The 16,859-nt window shown below is 39.0% G+C and overlaps 1 pseudogene; it reads right to left on the reverse strand.

Moving 5' to 3' along the window:
- Positions 1 to 704: 704 nt before the first annotated feature.
- The window catches only part of LOC123797961 (tRNA (cytidine(32)/guanosine(34)-2'-O)-methyltransferase-like), a 45,472-nt pseudogene continuing 29,317 nt past the window's right edge, over positions 705 to 16,859 (reverse strand).

The raw sequence follows: 16,859 nt of genomic DNA on the forward strand, positions 1-16,859 counted from the left end.
CTGAGCCATTCAGGTGCCCCTCACACTGACTATTTTTTAAAAAATGAATCTGTTGGAAAGTTATCACTAAATCATGAGTCAAAGGCCAATTTTTACAATTTTTATAAGATAACTTTGGCCTCAAATTTCTTTTTGGTATAAAAATGCCTTTTCTTTTTTTAGTACATCAAATTATGATCTTCTATTATTCAAAGTAATGACAAATGTGAACAGCATTTCAAGATGCCGGCAAAAACTGCGATGTAATGTAAGAATAACTGATTTGTATCAGTGGGAAGCTAACAGGCACTACTTTTACTATTGTGACTTGTTGCCAGCATTTATGTTGTAGAGTAAAGCTAAATTTCAGTTATATTAGTGAAAATAAAGATGTAATATTTTCCTTCATCAGGTTCACAGATACTCCTGATTTCTATACATTTTAAGAACCCGTTTTGGGGCGCAATTCTAGACATACTCAGGGCACCCCTGGTAAGATTTAAAGAAGCAAGACCTCACTCAAGACTCCTGTCTGCAATGCAGACAGGCATTCTGGGATGCTTCTTTCCTTGTGTTCGTGGTGGTTGTTGTGGGTTCCCACTTGGAGCTTGGATGTTCAGGACCCATTGATGAGATGTTTGAAAAGAATTTCATCAATGCAAGTTCTCGTTTTCCTGACAGAAAACAGCTTCGGGATGTATCAGATTGCCAGCTAACTCTAAGTATTAAGGTGAACAATTCATTTCATTGTCTTCAGCCTCAGAGGCCAGCAGGGTGTGGCGCTGTGGAGCAGCCAGGGCCTGGGGCAACGTGTCCATTGTGCTGATGGGGCAGTCCTGGGGATGGATCTTCTTGGCCAGCCACCCTTCCTTCTTCAACATGCAGGCCTCCCAGTATGCTGGTGACATGGGGGGCTGTGTGGGTGTGTGTACTTGTACTCGGAGCCATCCTCTAGGTCCAGTGGGTAACCGCGGTCTGAACCATAGGAGCTCAGGCTCCCACAGGTCAACAATGGCACAATGAGGCGAGTGAGACCATCTAATTGGTTGAAATCTGTATCGTAAGAGTAGTCCAGCAGGGGTTTGGTCAGGTCCTGAAGGAAGCCCTCAGCAGGGTCATAACCCTCACTGACAGTAAAGGCCCCTACACTGGGGAATGGCTGTTCCTGGGCTTGGCACAAAGCACACTGGAAAAGAAGACACGCAGCTGGCTGTAGATCAGGGTTACATCCTGGCCTCCAAAAAGCGAGGCGACAGAGCAGCCCCCTGGCTGCAAGACCTGCGTGGCAATGTTCAGAGCAACTAGGAGGAGCCGGGCCTACATATACTAATCAACATCATGGAGCCGGTTACATTGGGAGCCCCATTGCACACCACTAGGTCCACGGGACAGCCCTTCAAGTGCTGGATGATCTCCTTGGCAGTGGACAGCTGCGTGAGGTCCCCTTGGATCTGTAACACACCTGGGTATGGAGCCAGAGCCTGGAGGTCCACAGCCTTCAGGAATTTTCAAACCAAATTGAGTATGTAAAAGGTTGAAAAAGTGGAGAGAGAGAGAGAGAGAGAGAGAGAAGATTTAAACAGACTTCTGCCAGCTCTGAGTCACTTCACCTTTGGCCTGGCAAGACAACCCTCACCAGGTCTCCTTGTAGAGTCCCACATGAGTTTGGTAGGCATGGTGGGCTGAGATCTGACTCTTGCCAGAGGCTGGAGGGAAGAAGAGGTAGGTGAGCAAGCTACATAGCCAGCTAAGCTTTGGTCAGATGCATCTGGAAAGAAATTGCACTTCCCTTGTGAGGTGGTCCAAAAGTGGACCAGTTTTGTGGCCTTGAGGGAGAGAAAAGGCGCCTAGAGCCTTTTTTTAAATTTCTGCCCAAGAGAGTCTTCTAGAAGGAATATTGGGTTTCCAAAAGTGATTTCACAAGAAATGGCACATAAGAGTCCACAAAAGCACAGAGACAGCAAGTGAACTCCACATACCTGCCAGGCTCGAGAGGGGACAAACATATTCTGACAGCACAAATCAAGAATCCACTCTGTTTCCTTATCTCTCCCTCCCTCCCTATATTCCGTATTTAGATGGGCAAGAATAGTAGCTGGTTAGTTGAGTGAAGGTTGAAAAGAAAGTGTAACCACACCCTTACTCCCAACACAAGTTGCCAGACACAAGTACACTCCAGCTGGGAGGGCAAAAAAATAAACATTAAATGAATTTCCATACTTTGATGATTTTCTGGGCTTACGAACCCATATTTAGAAAATTTAACTGAGCCTATAATTTGAAGTAATATTGAGATATTCTAGATGACTTGCAAGATGTGAATTTTCTTTTCCCTCTCTGGATTCAGAAACAGAGTTATGACTTCTTCCCTGTCTCTGACATTGCTGGCACTGTATGGATTGACAGATGCCCCAGCAGTAAGGATGTTTCAGAGACACCCTCCCCACCCCAGGGCCACCGAAATAAGCCTTCATACAGCTTGGCTCCTTCCAGCTGCCAATTATTTGACATAATGTGGACAGGCTGAGAAAGCCAGTGCCTAAGGCAAGAAAGGAGTTTACACAAGGTAAGGCAGTAAGGTGGTATGATAAAAAATGACACTGCTCCCTGAGAAACAGGGAGAGGAAATCAAAGCGCATGTCTTCACCAGCCACGAAGTGCCCAGCACACAGATGCCCCACACCGGACTTGGACCTAAGATGTCCCTCAGCTGAGAGGAAAGAAGAAACTGTGGGACGTCCACCTGCGTGAAAAATGTTTTGGTAGCAAAATTGCATAGGTATTGGCATACTTGAAAAAGAAATACTGTGGTCTTGTTCTGTTACTTTTGTAAAGACTATTACTTTGGTATTTCTCCCAACCAATAGGCTAGAGGTACACCAAGGGGTAACTTGAGAGAGTGTTGTGTGCCTGATACATAGGAAATACTCTGTAGTTGTTGAATGAATGAATGAAGGAATGAGAATCTAAATCTGTCGATGACCATAATAATATTACTTTTCATCGCCATATAAATACAGCCTCTGGATTTCTGTTGGAGTGTTGGTTGTTGTTCCGTTGTTGCTTTATTGTTCCTGTTCTTGTTTTTCATAACTTAAAGGACAAAAGAACATACTGGCCATGGTCTTACATTTCTCAGGCTTAAAACAAAAGAAGCAAATGCCATGCCAACTATGGCCTGGGAAATAAGGAAACAGTTGGACATGGGAAAATTAAACTGCCAGAATCCTAATCTTTATAAACAATAAGTAGTGGGAGAACCAGAGTAAAGTAAGGCATGGGATTTATGAGAGAGAAAAGCCCTCTCAGATTCCTGTCTGAGGGGAGCCAATGAGCTAAGCGCCCCAGCAGCAAAGTTCTGGAAATGCATCAGAGCCCTCCCACAAGCTGCTCTGAGCCTCGGCTGGCTGCAGGGCTCCCACAGAAGGCCCTTTACTGGGAGTCATTGGATTGTGGGCCAGATGAAGACTTCCCGTTAGCCTTGCTGAACGTTAGCGTTGTTGCCTTAGGCTCTTCCTCCCAACCAAATCTTCTTCCTTCAAAGGGTCAGATGAGACAATCTCTCAGCTGGTTGAGAGATCTGACACTCTCGCAGGTTCTCACAGCTGTCCCCCTCACCCGCGCCCAGTTCTGGAAAGTCTGACCTGAACCAGCAGCTACGGAGGAGCTCGAGTACTAGGAGAGTGTGTACGCCCAGGCTATGGCCCATCGGTACAGCAGAATGAACCTAGAGTTGCAAAATATTTCTGGAGAAAACTCCACATGTTCCTTATGTCAAAATCAGAATTTTTAAATATTGGTTCAAATTTCTCTTAAAAATCATATGCAAGCCAGACAAGACATCCACCATTGAGATTTTGTCACAGCTGGCCAGTTCGTAGCTTCCACTCTATAGCATAATTCCTCACCAGTGTAATTTTTTTCTCTGCCTCTTCCCGGATTTGCTTTATTTTGCTTTTCGCTATTCTGATTTCTCTGCCAAGGAGAGAGGATTCTAGCAGTTCAAACAAAGGCGTTTCTTACAAAGCCTTGAGCTGAGTACTTCTCAGGACTTAGAGAACACTTGAGACATGGAGATGCTTGGAGGGACCAGTTACCTTTAAAGCAAGGGAAACAGAGTGAACACCCGTTCCTTTCCCTGAGTTTAAAGACAGCACAAAGACAGGCCTGCCTTCATCAAGGGCTGCTTCTGACCTAGCATTTAAATGTGCCTTCAAGTGGCCTTTGAAATTTGAGAAGGCCGTATAGTACCCCTGTTATAAAGTCTGCTTAGCCCGGAAAGCATGTCTTTAATGGCAGTCTAATATCCTTTGGACAGCTACTGTAAGCCTTCTCGGTAAATCATTACTGCTTATGGGGTTAAATTCTATTACGGTCCAGTTAGTCTTCATCAGTACGAGAAAGTCTGATTTATTTGGTTTTCAAATTCAAAGTTGCTGTCTCGTTAGAAGACAAAATCAGTACTTTATTTGCCCTCTGCAAATGTAAGTAATTGGAGGTCCCCAAATGCACATTCATTTTAGTTGTGCAGAGACAGCTACAGAATAGCCTTAAAAATGGATTTCTAGACCACATTTGTGGTAAGATTGCAATGACAGACCTGAGTTAGTAAAATTCCCTCTCACTGTCCAAGCTCTGAAACATCCTCAGGCTTCCCTTATTATTCAGAGAGAATTCAGCCTCAGGGAATAGTAACACAGGCCATGTCATTACAATCAGTAACAAAAGAGTTTCACATTATCTGGTCTTTCCTGCTTTATTCAACAATGCTGTTGAATGTCGTTTGCATGTTCATTTCTAAAGTTCAGAGTACAATGGATAAGATATCTGAGACTTTCTAGCTGGTAAGAATTGGCAGAACCCTAAAGCGATTCCCTCCTCATTTCTAGCCATTTTGACAAATGCTTTTTTTTCAAAGAAATTCATGCACGACTGCTCATATTTTTTCTATCTATAGACTTTCAGTCTAGAGTTCAGTTCTACAATACTGTTTTCCTAGCTAAAATTCCAGGTGCAGATTCTTATACACGGAGAACTTAAATTACTATATCCATGGATTAATCATGAGAGATTTAACTCACTGCCCAGGAGCCTGGATTATTATTACAATCCTGTCCATAATAGTTGAGTCCAAGAAGTAAGAAATTATCTCTAGACCTGTTTCTTTACATATATAATAAGAATGTTATACCAAATAATATTTAAGGCCAGGGACAAATCTAGATTTTATGAGGCCTGAAGTATATACTATTTAGGAGCCCTTGGTAAGAAAAGCAAACTCAAAATTATGATAGGTAGATATGAAGGAAAGTTAGATATAAAATGAAACATCTATTTACAATAATAAATAACAAATTATTAATTTTAAAAGGATGACCAATACCATACACATCACAAAATAAGGAAAAATGAAAAGAATAGTTTTATTAATTACCTGCCTGGCATATATCTATAATACTTATTTCCCTACCTATTTTGGCTGCATAGTCCTGACTGACTCTTCCTTTGACAACAATTTTATAGTATTATTGTCTATAGAGAAAAGAGAAACACAATTCAGTCCTTCTTCTATCCAGGCTAATCAAAATCTGTATTGTTTATAGTTTATTTTTTGGAAAAATTTCTTTCAGTTTCAACACACATTATTGGCAATCTCATGTAAACATTTAATATGTTAACAAATTTGGAGAAATTTCTATCCAATAGTCTTTGTATATGAGCTATAAGATTCAGAAGAATCTTCCAGAGAGCAGCTTCTGCTTCTCTATTTTCGAAACTTTGTATCTTCTACATTATCCACATTCTCCCAAGCCAGCCACCAAAGACACATTTAAAATGCAACATTATTTCTGGCACCTTTGAGACACGACCCTGAGTGAGTCAGAAGAATGGCTGGTAGGAATTATTCCTGAAAGCCACTTCTATAATGAGATGGCTAGCAATAATTTAAAAATGCCTGGAAGAGGCCACAAATCACATAAATATAGCCCATTAAACTCAAACTATGGTTAAATACATCTTACTGTTTTCAAATTTTATAAAAAAAATATCACCATGGGAAGGTATTGCTGGGATCTTCCCAGGATATAAGCAAGGATCCCTAATGCTTACATTTAAGTATCTTCACGGTAAATCCATTTCTAAGACCTTCCTAATTCCAACAATGGTTCTGAGAAATTAATGTAGCTAAAATTCAACACAATATGTTTGGCTTAGAAAAAAAAAAGGAGAAAGAATAAAAAGAAGTAAAGGATAAGGAATAGTGAATGCACAGGCATATGGTTTTAATTATTTTGAGATTAGGCGTTGATTTCAATCACTTCTAGCCCATTTCTACTGACCATGAGCAAACAAGAATTGGTTATAAAGTCCTCTTGTCAATTAAACTAGGTAAGAGTATAATCTGTCTTGCATTATTTAAGGACTGAATTGACCCTATTCTGCATATTGTGTGGACATAGCTTACATTTATTCACTTAATATTATTCACTGGGGTTACTACCTTTAATTCTGAAACAAGATTAGGTTTAAAAACAGGCATCCATCTGGCAAAAAGAGTGTCAGAGATTCTTCTTGTTCTTTGTTTATTTAGAGTTTTTTGTTTGCTTCTTTTTTGGTCATTACAAAAATTTATAATACAAGTTTTACAGTAATCTCTGAATTGATACTAGATCTAAAAATAAAAACGCAATTATAAACTGAAATGCTTGTCTTTAAGGAAATTTTATTAATTAATGGGAAAACCCTAGACTTACCATTCATTTAATAAACTTTTATTAATACTTAGAACTAATATGTGGCAGGCACTGTGCTAGGCAGATTCATGCATATAATTTGTCATTTACCAGTTCTCTGGGCATATTGATTCCATTTTTGCCTGTCTGCAAGTTCTCAGATAGTTGGGGTAGGGGGGAGGTAGGGAGCTAATACAATGATGCTTCCTACTGCCATGTGGTCTCCTTTCCATTGAATTATAACAGATACAAAATGCTACAACCTCGAGTCAAAAATCTGGCTGTAAATGCCTTCTCTGCTTCCTACTACCTGTGCGAATTAGGCTGGTGGTCTTCAAAATGTTTTATATACTCCATAAAATGCACAAAATTTGGGTTTAGGTCTCAAATTTTTGAAATCAAAGGTTTAATAGGTACAATGTCTATGATTTGGGATATATTATAAATATTGATATTATAAAATCACACAGGTATATCATCCTTTTAAATGTGTCTAGTAAATCTAAATAACCATAATGATAGTTACTTGTCATCATATATTTTAAAAAGGTATAAACAAGATCTTTCTTAACAGTTAGGAATTTTATCTCATTTCTTTTCTCCTTGCACCTACTTCCCATTGCACTTCACACACACACACAAACACACACACACAGCATCCTAGTATATTTTTACATTTAAAAGGTCATCTTATCATAATTTCATACTTATCATATTCTACAACAAAAATACTTTTAAAATTTAAAACAGACTTTAGGCTTTAAGTTAAATTTCCTCTAGATTCTGTCATAATTATCCGTAGTCCACAATTGAACAAAATAACAACTATATTAAAATTTTGAATGTTACAAAACAAAAAATTAAGTTTTTAGAAGTTTATCTCTTTTAAAGAGATTGTTTCTTTGAGATTAGCTCATGTATCCATGGGTGAGTATGACTTGTCACTAAAATGAGACAGTTTTCAGGATCATGTCTATTTTTCCTATTTTCTTTTTATTCCTACTTTTCACTTTTATAGACATAAATTCTGAAAAAAAATTGTTCTTACCACAAGCTGAATGGGATGCAAGAACTTTTCTATTGCAATATCACCCATTTCTTTGAATTTCCTCCAAGTAATATGCCAAAATCCACGTAGTGATCTATCATCTAAAATTATTTTTAATAGCCTCTCAACTGACAACTTAGTTACTTCCTCCTTCAATTTTGTTGAAAGCCAAGAATTGGAAAGTACCTGACCTGTGAAATGATTTGTTATACAGTCATGAAAGTCATTCACTTTCTTAGTTTCTGGGAAATATACCAAGAAGGTTTTCATAAGTCTTATTAAATGACTCTTGGTCTTTCACACAGGGGCACCTTGTTTAACCCAATATCCTCATAAAGATTTGAGAACATCAAAATATTGTTATTTTCAATACATTCTGGCAATACTAATTTTTAATAAAATAATTTTGCCTTATCATGCACCTTAAATAATATTTCCCCCCAAACCTTGGCGCTACAATTGAACCTGCACAGTTTATAGAAACTAACCACTCTATAACCCATATGGCAAAGTCAGTCCACACTGTCTAAGCAACGTATTGATCTAAGAGTTATTGCCTGTAAAAAAAAGTTAGATATAAACTCAAATAAATTTATTAATTGTGTCCCTAGGACCATCAGCTAACTTCTAAATTACATTCCTAAAACAAATACACAAACTATGGCACTTTGCCATGGTTTTCCTTTTTAATGACTTCCTTTTTGCTTTATGCTCATGAAACTCTCCCTCAAGAAAAATGAATATTTGACAATAACCAGGTAGCCTAACAAAACCTAGAACATTGATTAATGCCAAGGGACAATGGGGATATAGAAGTCCTTGAGCCTTGCTAGTGTAATTTTAAGACTAGTGTAGCCATTCTGAATGTAAGCTGGTACAGCTTAGTCAAATTACATAGACATTTCCCCCAGGACTCAGAATTTCCACTCTCAGATGTATATCCCAAAAACGCTGTCACCTAAGTGGGACTGCATGTGAAGATGATCACTGCGGCACTGTGGTGGACACAGGAGCTGGGGGCCGTCAGACTGTCACTGGGAGAATAGATAGGTGTAATGTGGGAAAGGGCCAAGGGTATGTCAATAGATGGGTCTTAATATCATTATGTTGGTGAGAAGGAAGGAAGGAAGGAAGGAAGGAAGGAAGGAAGGAAGGAAGGGAGGAAGGAAGGGAGGAAAAGAAAGAAAGAAAGAAAGAAAGAAAGAAAGAAAGAAAGAAAGAAAGAAAGAAAGAAAGAAAGAAAGAAAGAAAGAAAGAAAGAAAGAAAAAGAGGGGGAGGAAGAAAGGAAGAGAGAAGGAAAGAGAAGAAAAAAGCAGAATAGATATATTGTATAATATTTATGAAAATTTAAAATACTTATACATTAGACAATACATATTTACAGGAACACACAAAAGATGATAGGTATTAAGTACATTAGAATTACTGTTGCATTGTAATTTATTGAATGCTGACTGATACTGTATATATTTTATAAATAGATAAGATACGGTCATCATTGACATTCTGCCCTCAGATGCTGCTCAACCTGAAATCGATCAGCATCTACACTTCAGAATACTCTTTCTTTCTTTCTTGAACCTTTCCAGGCAGGATGATCGAGGAAGAAATTTCCATGGTAAATTAAATTATCCAAGGGGTAGGGAACAGTCAGCTTCTAAAGGAATGAATCTGGTCTTAGAAGAAAAGAGAGGAGTTAAATAGAGGAAATCAAATCCTTGATGAACGAAAGGGGAAAGACAAAGGGAAGAGCCAGGGGATCTACCCCCCCCCCACTCCTGTCTCATACCCTGATCCCCCAACACAGCTTCCTTTCCTTTCCTTTCATACATTCCCACACCTTGAGGACTTTACCTGGGACCTTTGAGGTAAATACAAATGACTAATAAAGAAAAGAAAAGCTGTCAAACCTTGTTATGGACTGAATGTTTGCCCACCAGCCCTGTCAATTCATATGCTGACATTCTAACCCCCAGTGTATCTGTATTTGGAGATGGGAGCCTCCAAGGAAGTAATTAAGTTTAAATGAGGGCATAAGGGTTGGGCCTTGATCCTATAGGATTAGTGTCCTTTAAGAAGAGACACCAGAGAGCTAGTTCTCTGCCTCTACATTTCTCCTCCACATCCCTCCTCACCCTTGTATACACACAGCCCCCCCCCCCCCCCAAGTAAAGGCCATGTGATGACGGAAGACATAGCCAGAAGACAGCCAGCCATCTGCAGGCCAGGAAGAGAGATCTTACTAAAAACTGAATCAGCTGAGGCCTGGATCTTAGACTTCTATAGCCTCCAGAAGTGAGAAAAAGATACCTCTGTTGTTTAAGCCACCAAGACTGGGCTATTTTGCTATGAGAGCCTAAGCCGATTAATACAAACTTGAAGTGTATTTATGGAATTGGAAATTAAAATAATAATTACACACTTTGAAAAGTTTTAAATAAGAGAGGGGTATGAGTCTGAGTGCATTTGAAAGAGTAGTTAGATGATAATTTGATTCAAATTTTTAATTCAATATACAACTCTCTAGTTGTATCTTACCATATAAATGATTCAGCATATAGATTTTTAAGTATAAAAATCATGATGTAACAACAACAAAAATACAAGTACTTAGTTATTTTAAAATAGTCTGTTATGGGGGCACCTGGGTGACTCAGTCAGTTGAGCAGCTGCCTTCAGCTCAGGTCATGATCCTGGAGTCCCGGGATTGAGCCCTGCATCAGGCTCCCCACTCAGCAGGGAGTCTGCTTCTCCTTCTGACACCCCCAATCATGCACGTGCACACATGCGCGCGCGCTCTCTTTCTCAAATAAATAAATAAAATCTTTTTAAAAATAAACAAAAATAAAATAGTCTGTTATGTCAGTAGACTGAAAACATATAGAGCCAGTATGGCAATATTATAACCCCTAGTGACTTTAAAATAGGATATGTAACTTCCCCATCATGGTGAGGAGAAACTGGGGGCAAACAGTCAAAACTCATCAGTTTATTAGTGCCAATGAAAGACTGAATTCTTTTATTAAAAGTAGAGGGGGGGGCGCCTGGGTGGCACAGCGGTTAAGCGTCTGCCTTTGGCTCAGGGCGTGATCCTGGCGTTCTGGGATCGAGCCCCACATCAGGCTCCTCTGCTATGAGCCTGCTTCTTCCTCTCCCACTCCCCCTGCTTGTGTTCCCTCTCTCGCTGGCTGTCTCTATCTCTGTCGAATAAATAAATAAAATCTTAAAAAAAAAAAAAAAGTAGAGGGGAACGGGGCACCTGGGTGGCTCAGTCAGGTAAGGGTCCAACCCTTGATCTCAGCTCAGGTCTTGATCTCAGGGACGTGAGTTCAAGCCCCGTGTTGGGCTCCACACCCAGCTTAGAAAGAGAAAAGAAAGTAGAGGGAAAGTGGGCAAAAGTTTGAACAGTTGTTTCACAAAGGGAGATATATGAACAGACAATAGGCATAAGAAACTTCAACACCATTAGTCATCAGGGAAACCAAAATTAAAGGAAAAAATAGATACAATATACACACCAGAATGGCCAAGATGAAAGAGACTGACAACACTGATGTTGGCAAAAATGGGAAGCAACCCAAACCCTCAAATGTCAAATGGTATAGCCACTTTGGAAAAATACCTGGCTGTTTCTTTGAAAATGGAACATATACTTCTCCTGTGACTTCTGGGTATTTACCCAAGAGAAGTGAAAGCATACATCTATGAAAATCCTAAGTTTCATTCAAAATAGTGAAGAACTGGATTAATAAGAAAATGGATCAAAAAACTGCAGTGCAGGGGCGCCTGGGTGGCGCAGTCGTTAAGCGTCTGTCTTCGGCTCAGGGCATGATCCCGGCGTTCTGGAATCGAGCCCCACATCAGGCTCCTCCGCTGGGAGCCTGCTTCTTCCTCTCCCACTCCCCCTGCTTGTGTTCCCTCTCTCACTGGCTGTCTCTCTCTGTCAAATAAATAAATAAAATCTTAAAAAAAAAAGAAAACACTGTGGTGCATTCACACAATGGAATGTTACTCAGCACCAGTAAGAAGTGAATTACTGATAGAAGCAATGATACAGCTGAATCTCAGAAATGGTACACTGAGTAAAGGAAGCCTGAAACAAGAGTAAACACTGTATGAGCCCATTTATATGAAGTTCTAGAATAGCCAAATAAAAATCTATAATGAAAAAATTACGAATAGCAATTGCCCCATCGGTGGATGAGGGTGAAGCTTGGCTGTGAAGAGGTACAAAGGCGTGTACTGGGGTGACAGGGTGTTGGGTATAGTTCTCTCATGTGTTGGTCAAAATTCACTGGCTATTATGCTGATGATTTGCGCATTTGGCTAAATTTAAATCTTATGTCAGAAAAACAATTATAAACAAATATCTAAATTTAGTAATGATTTGTATGCCAAAGTTTTTGGTGATTTCATATACTGATGTCTTAAACTTATTTTGAAATGCTTTTTTTTTTTTTTTTGCAGTATACATTTATTTATAAAATGCTTAGAAAGCAGAATACCCAGAAACTGTGGGCAGTTACGCTCTGGTGAGCAAAACTTAGTGCAAAAATATTTTCTTGGGCTATAGGATTTCCCCCTTTGTGTTATTTAATCTGAATGTGGATGCCCCAACCCTAAACTTTTTTTGCATTTCAAAAAATGATGGAGTGATAGATGTATAGAGGGATGGAGCTAAATAGATAACCTGATAAAGCAAATATAGCAAGAGGTTAAGATACAAGAGGAAGGATCTACAGCAAATAGGACACAGTATCAAGTCTGAATGGTGGCACCAGATGGTCTTATGTTATGTTTTATATGCTTATTTTTTCTATATGCTTGAATTATTTTATAATTACTAATATATTTGCATGAAATGTGTTACTTATGCAGTATACAGAAAATATTTATGCAGACACGGTATCAGAGATCCTTTGCAACAACTCTGCAGACTGCAGGCCCCATCCTTGAAAGTCCCGAGGTGATTTTGGAAATTACATTAATTCTTTGGAGTCCTGATATTAACTTTCTAGGTGTGTTGATAAGGATATATACTTAAACAAATTGTAAGACCAGAATGACAAATGTATAAACATACCCATTCTTGGGTAGGCTGTACTTTTATTCCTAATTATTCACTCCCTCCTTTTGTCAGAGAATTACATCTCCCCTCCCATTTTCATGTGACTTGCTCTGGCCAATGGCATTTGAGTAGATGTGATCAATGCTATGTCCAGGGGAAAACTATTAAGAGTATTATAGGCTGAATTGTATTCCCTAAAAATTCATATGTTGAAGCTCTAATCCCCAGTTCCTTAGAATGTGACTGTATTTGAAGATGTGGCCTTCAAAGAGGTGACTAAAATGAGACCCTGAGAGTGGGTTCTAATCCAAACTGACCAATGTCTTTCTAAGAAAAGAAAATGTAGACACACAAAGAGACACTAGGAGCATGTGCTCAAAGGGAAGATGCCATGTGAGGACATAGGGAGAAGGTGGTCATCGAATAAGCAAGAAGAGAGGGCTCAGGAGAAATCAAACCTGCCAACACTTTGATGGTGGACCATAGTCCTCAGATGCAGGAGGATAAATACCTACATGTCCCACCTCAGAGCCCCACTTCAACCAGGGTCCCAGAATCGCATCCAGGTGAATTGCAATCCAGAATTGCATCAGCTAACTTATAGTTACCAACACACACTATGAGAGTAAAGATGTGTCGTTGCAAGACAAACACACATGTGTGCACGCATGCATGCACACAGTAGAGATGTGTTAATATATACTTTTTGGTTGAGTGCCACAGGGCCAAGAGTTAAAATCAGTATCAGACCACAGCCTAGCTAGAGCTGAATCACCATCATGGAAGGAATCTTTGGAATACAGAAAAATAAATCTGAAACTGTATTTAAATTTATCATTGTCATTATTATCATTTATTGAAAATTGCAGTGATGGCCAAATTTGAGGACTTTGACATTGTAGTACAGGAACAATGACTTCTCAGCCCTGCCAGCTGCCTGACTGCACTCATGCTTCCTGCACATCGACAATACAAAATAGAAACTTAGTTTCAGTTGCCTCGGTAAGGGAGCAATTTGGCTGGTGCTGTGATATGGAGCGCTGCTGATGGTAAGTTGCCACAAAGTTATTAAACGTTTCTTCCCCTCCATCATAACCAAAATAAAGCCTCCCTAGGCTCAAAACAATAAGGAATTTTCTTCTAAAAGCATTCTTGTAAAGCCTGTTGTTTTGATGTTTGAGTGAACAAAATGTGTTTTGGTGTGTGTTTCCTTGAGTCCATTTCCTCCAACACTGTCAGATTTTCTAATAATGAATATACATTTATATTTCAATGGACTGCTAGAATTTCAAGAAATAAGGAACATTTTTCCTCCTGCCTCTAAATTGTTTTATTATGTTTGGATCAAAGATGTATATCCAAGATGTTTTAGGAATGAGTTTGAGGTCTTTCTGACTCTTAAAATCTTGAGATACCTAAGTTGATATTCATTTTAATTTGTGATTAATTCCCAGATATTCCTTTTCATTAAGAAATCCATACATAAAAAGAGAAATCCATATGCAAAATGAAGTAACCAAAAATTAAGTGAAGTTCTCAGTAGATAATTATTTAACATTAAGAACACTAATCCACCTGATAATTTTACAAAGTTTAAGAAATAATATAATCTATTATTTGGTTACGTATTACTTAAATTTTACATACATTTTTGATTCAAAAATAATATTTTTCTAAGTTGTACAGCCAAAATACTCTCCATGTTCATATTAAACATCAATATTTTATTTTTTTAATTATTTTAAAGTTCTTAATATTTTAACACAAAATTAACATACTTCAAAATCATCAGGATTTATTCACAGCATTTTAGTTTTGCAACAATGAATATACACTTATATTTCAGTGGACTTTAAAAATTTCAACAAGTAGAATACCTAAGAAGACTTTTTTACTACACATTTATATTTAGCTTGATAATTTATTATTTGATTGAAACATTATATATTTAGATATTAATATTCAGAATACTTAGATATTGACAACAATTTCAAATGCCATAATCACTTATACTCCAAGGAAGGTCAACTGGAAGTTTTCCTTACAGGAGTCATGGAACTCTTCCCCAGAGGCTTTCTCTAATCACGGGAGCCCACTCAGCCTGTGCCCAAGGTAGACCAGAAGTGCCGAGATGACCTAGTTGTCCAGTAATAACAAGTTCAATAATATACCTTTCTTGGTTTCCTTCCTTTCTCTGTATCATTTCCCACTGCCCTATTAGAGCTTTGTGGACTCACCTCTCAAATAAACAACTCACACTCACATCCTTTTCTCAGGTTTGGCTCCTGGGGGAACCCAATCTAAGAGGTACACAATCATGAAACCCCACACCCATCAGGAATACTGGAAAGGACACTAAAGTGGAATCCTTTATAAGCCACCAGTTTCAGGTTTACGAAGGTGGACTCTACCATTTTAATCTGCAAACTTTCAAACCTGTATCAGTTGTCTATTGCTGCATAAATTACCCCACCCTCAGTGACAACGACTGAATGACAACGATTTATTATTGATCACAATTCTGTACATTGGTTGTGCTCATTTCATCTGGCTCACACATGCAGTTACCTTCAGGAGAGTGAGTGGGCTTGAAGGTCCAAGTTGGCCTCACTCATGTATGACAATTAGTGCTCCCAGTTGCCTGGTGTGACTTGATTTTCCTGTGCATGGCCTCTCTTCATCCAGGAGACTAGAGTTAGCTTCTTTATGTGTAAGTCCCAAGATAGCGTTTTAAGAGGACAAAAAAGCTACAAGGCCTCTAGAAAACTAGGCTATAGAACCAGCAAGTCCCTCTTCAACCACATTCTGTTGGTAGAAGCAAGACATCAGGGCTGGCATGGGCTGAAAAAGTGGGGTTATAGCCTTCATCTCTTAGTGGAAAGAGCTGGAAAGTATTACTGCTATGTTTTCAATCTATCATAAACCCAACTGTCTTTGTGGAAGAGACCAATTAGATGCTCACCAAGCCTACTTCCACTTTCTGGACATGAAAGCGTAACTATACTTCCCAGCCTCCCTGGAGGTAGGTTGAATCCAAGTGCTTGGATCATGGCACTTTCAGCCACAGCAATATATCCCTGGTCTGTCTCTCCTGCCCCAGAAATAGCATGTGCTAAAGATGGCAACATCACAAAATGGCAGGAGCATGGACCCCCTCAGGATTTTTCTGAAGAAAAACCATCTGACTTTCATTGAACTTTGACAGGAACAAGAAATAAATTTCTATTATGTTAAGTTACTGAGATTTAAACATAGTACAATCTAACATACCCTAACTAATATGTCTTTGAGAACTAAAAGAACGAATCTCAAATAATGGACTGTAGGATATGGCAAAAGTCTGGTGATAGAGTTTTTTGTTGTTGTTGCTGTTTGTGTTGGGCACTGAGAAAGTTCCTTCTCATTTTATACCATGTTAGCTGTCTTCTGTCTATTTATTAGACCATCTTCCCTGATGATATCTACTAGCTCTGTTAGTTTCAAGGCAAATACAGATGAACAGACTTCCTCCTATGGCAGAGACTGAACTTGTATGGTAGAGAATTCACTCGCACAATTAAACTACTGCTATTCATAGGGAAGAGGTAGCAGCTAGGAACATATGCAGACATCTGGGAGGTGGGCTCATGACTTGCTTAGGAAGGTATTATCTTTAATGATAGTGCTCAAAATTACTCTTCTCCTTTTTTTTCTACCTTTGCAGTATCCTTATCGCTCATCTCAAATTTTAAAGATTTTATTTATTTATTTATTTGAGAGCGAGCAAGAGATTGAACAGGGGGAGGGGCAGAGGGAGAGGGAGAGAGAAAATCTCAAGCAGACTCTGCACTGAGCACAGAGCCCTATGTGGGGCTCCATCTCACAAACCTAAGATCATGACCTGAGCTGAAATCAAGAGTTGGACACTTAACCCTCTGAGCCACCCAGGCACCCCTCATCTCACGTTTTAGATATACTCCTCTCTATTAGAAAGACATTTGTAGAATTTCACTCTGAAAGGCCTTGCTAACTCTTTAAGATGATAGCTTT

Source organism: Ursus americanus, chromosome 9 (genome assembly GCF_024610735.1).
Source record: "Ursus americanus isolate L20-20 chromosome 9, mUrsAme1.1.p, whole genome shotgun sequence".
NCBI lineage: Eukaryota > Metazoa > Chordata > Mammalia > Carnivora > Ursidae > Ursus > Ursus americanus.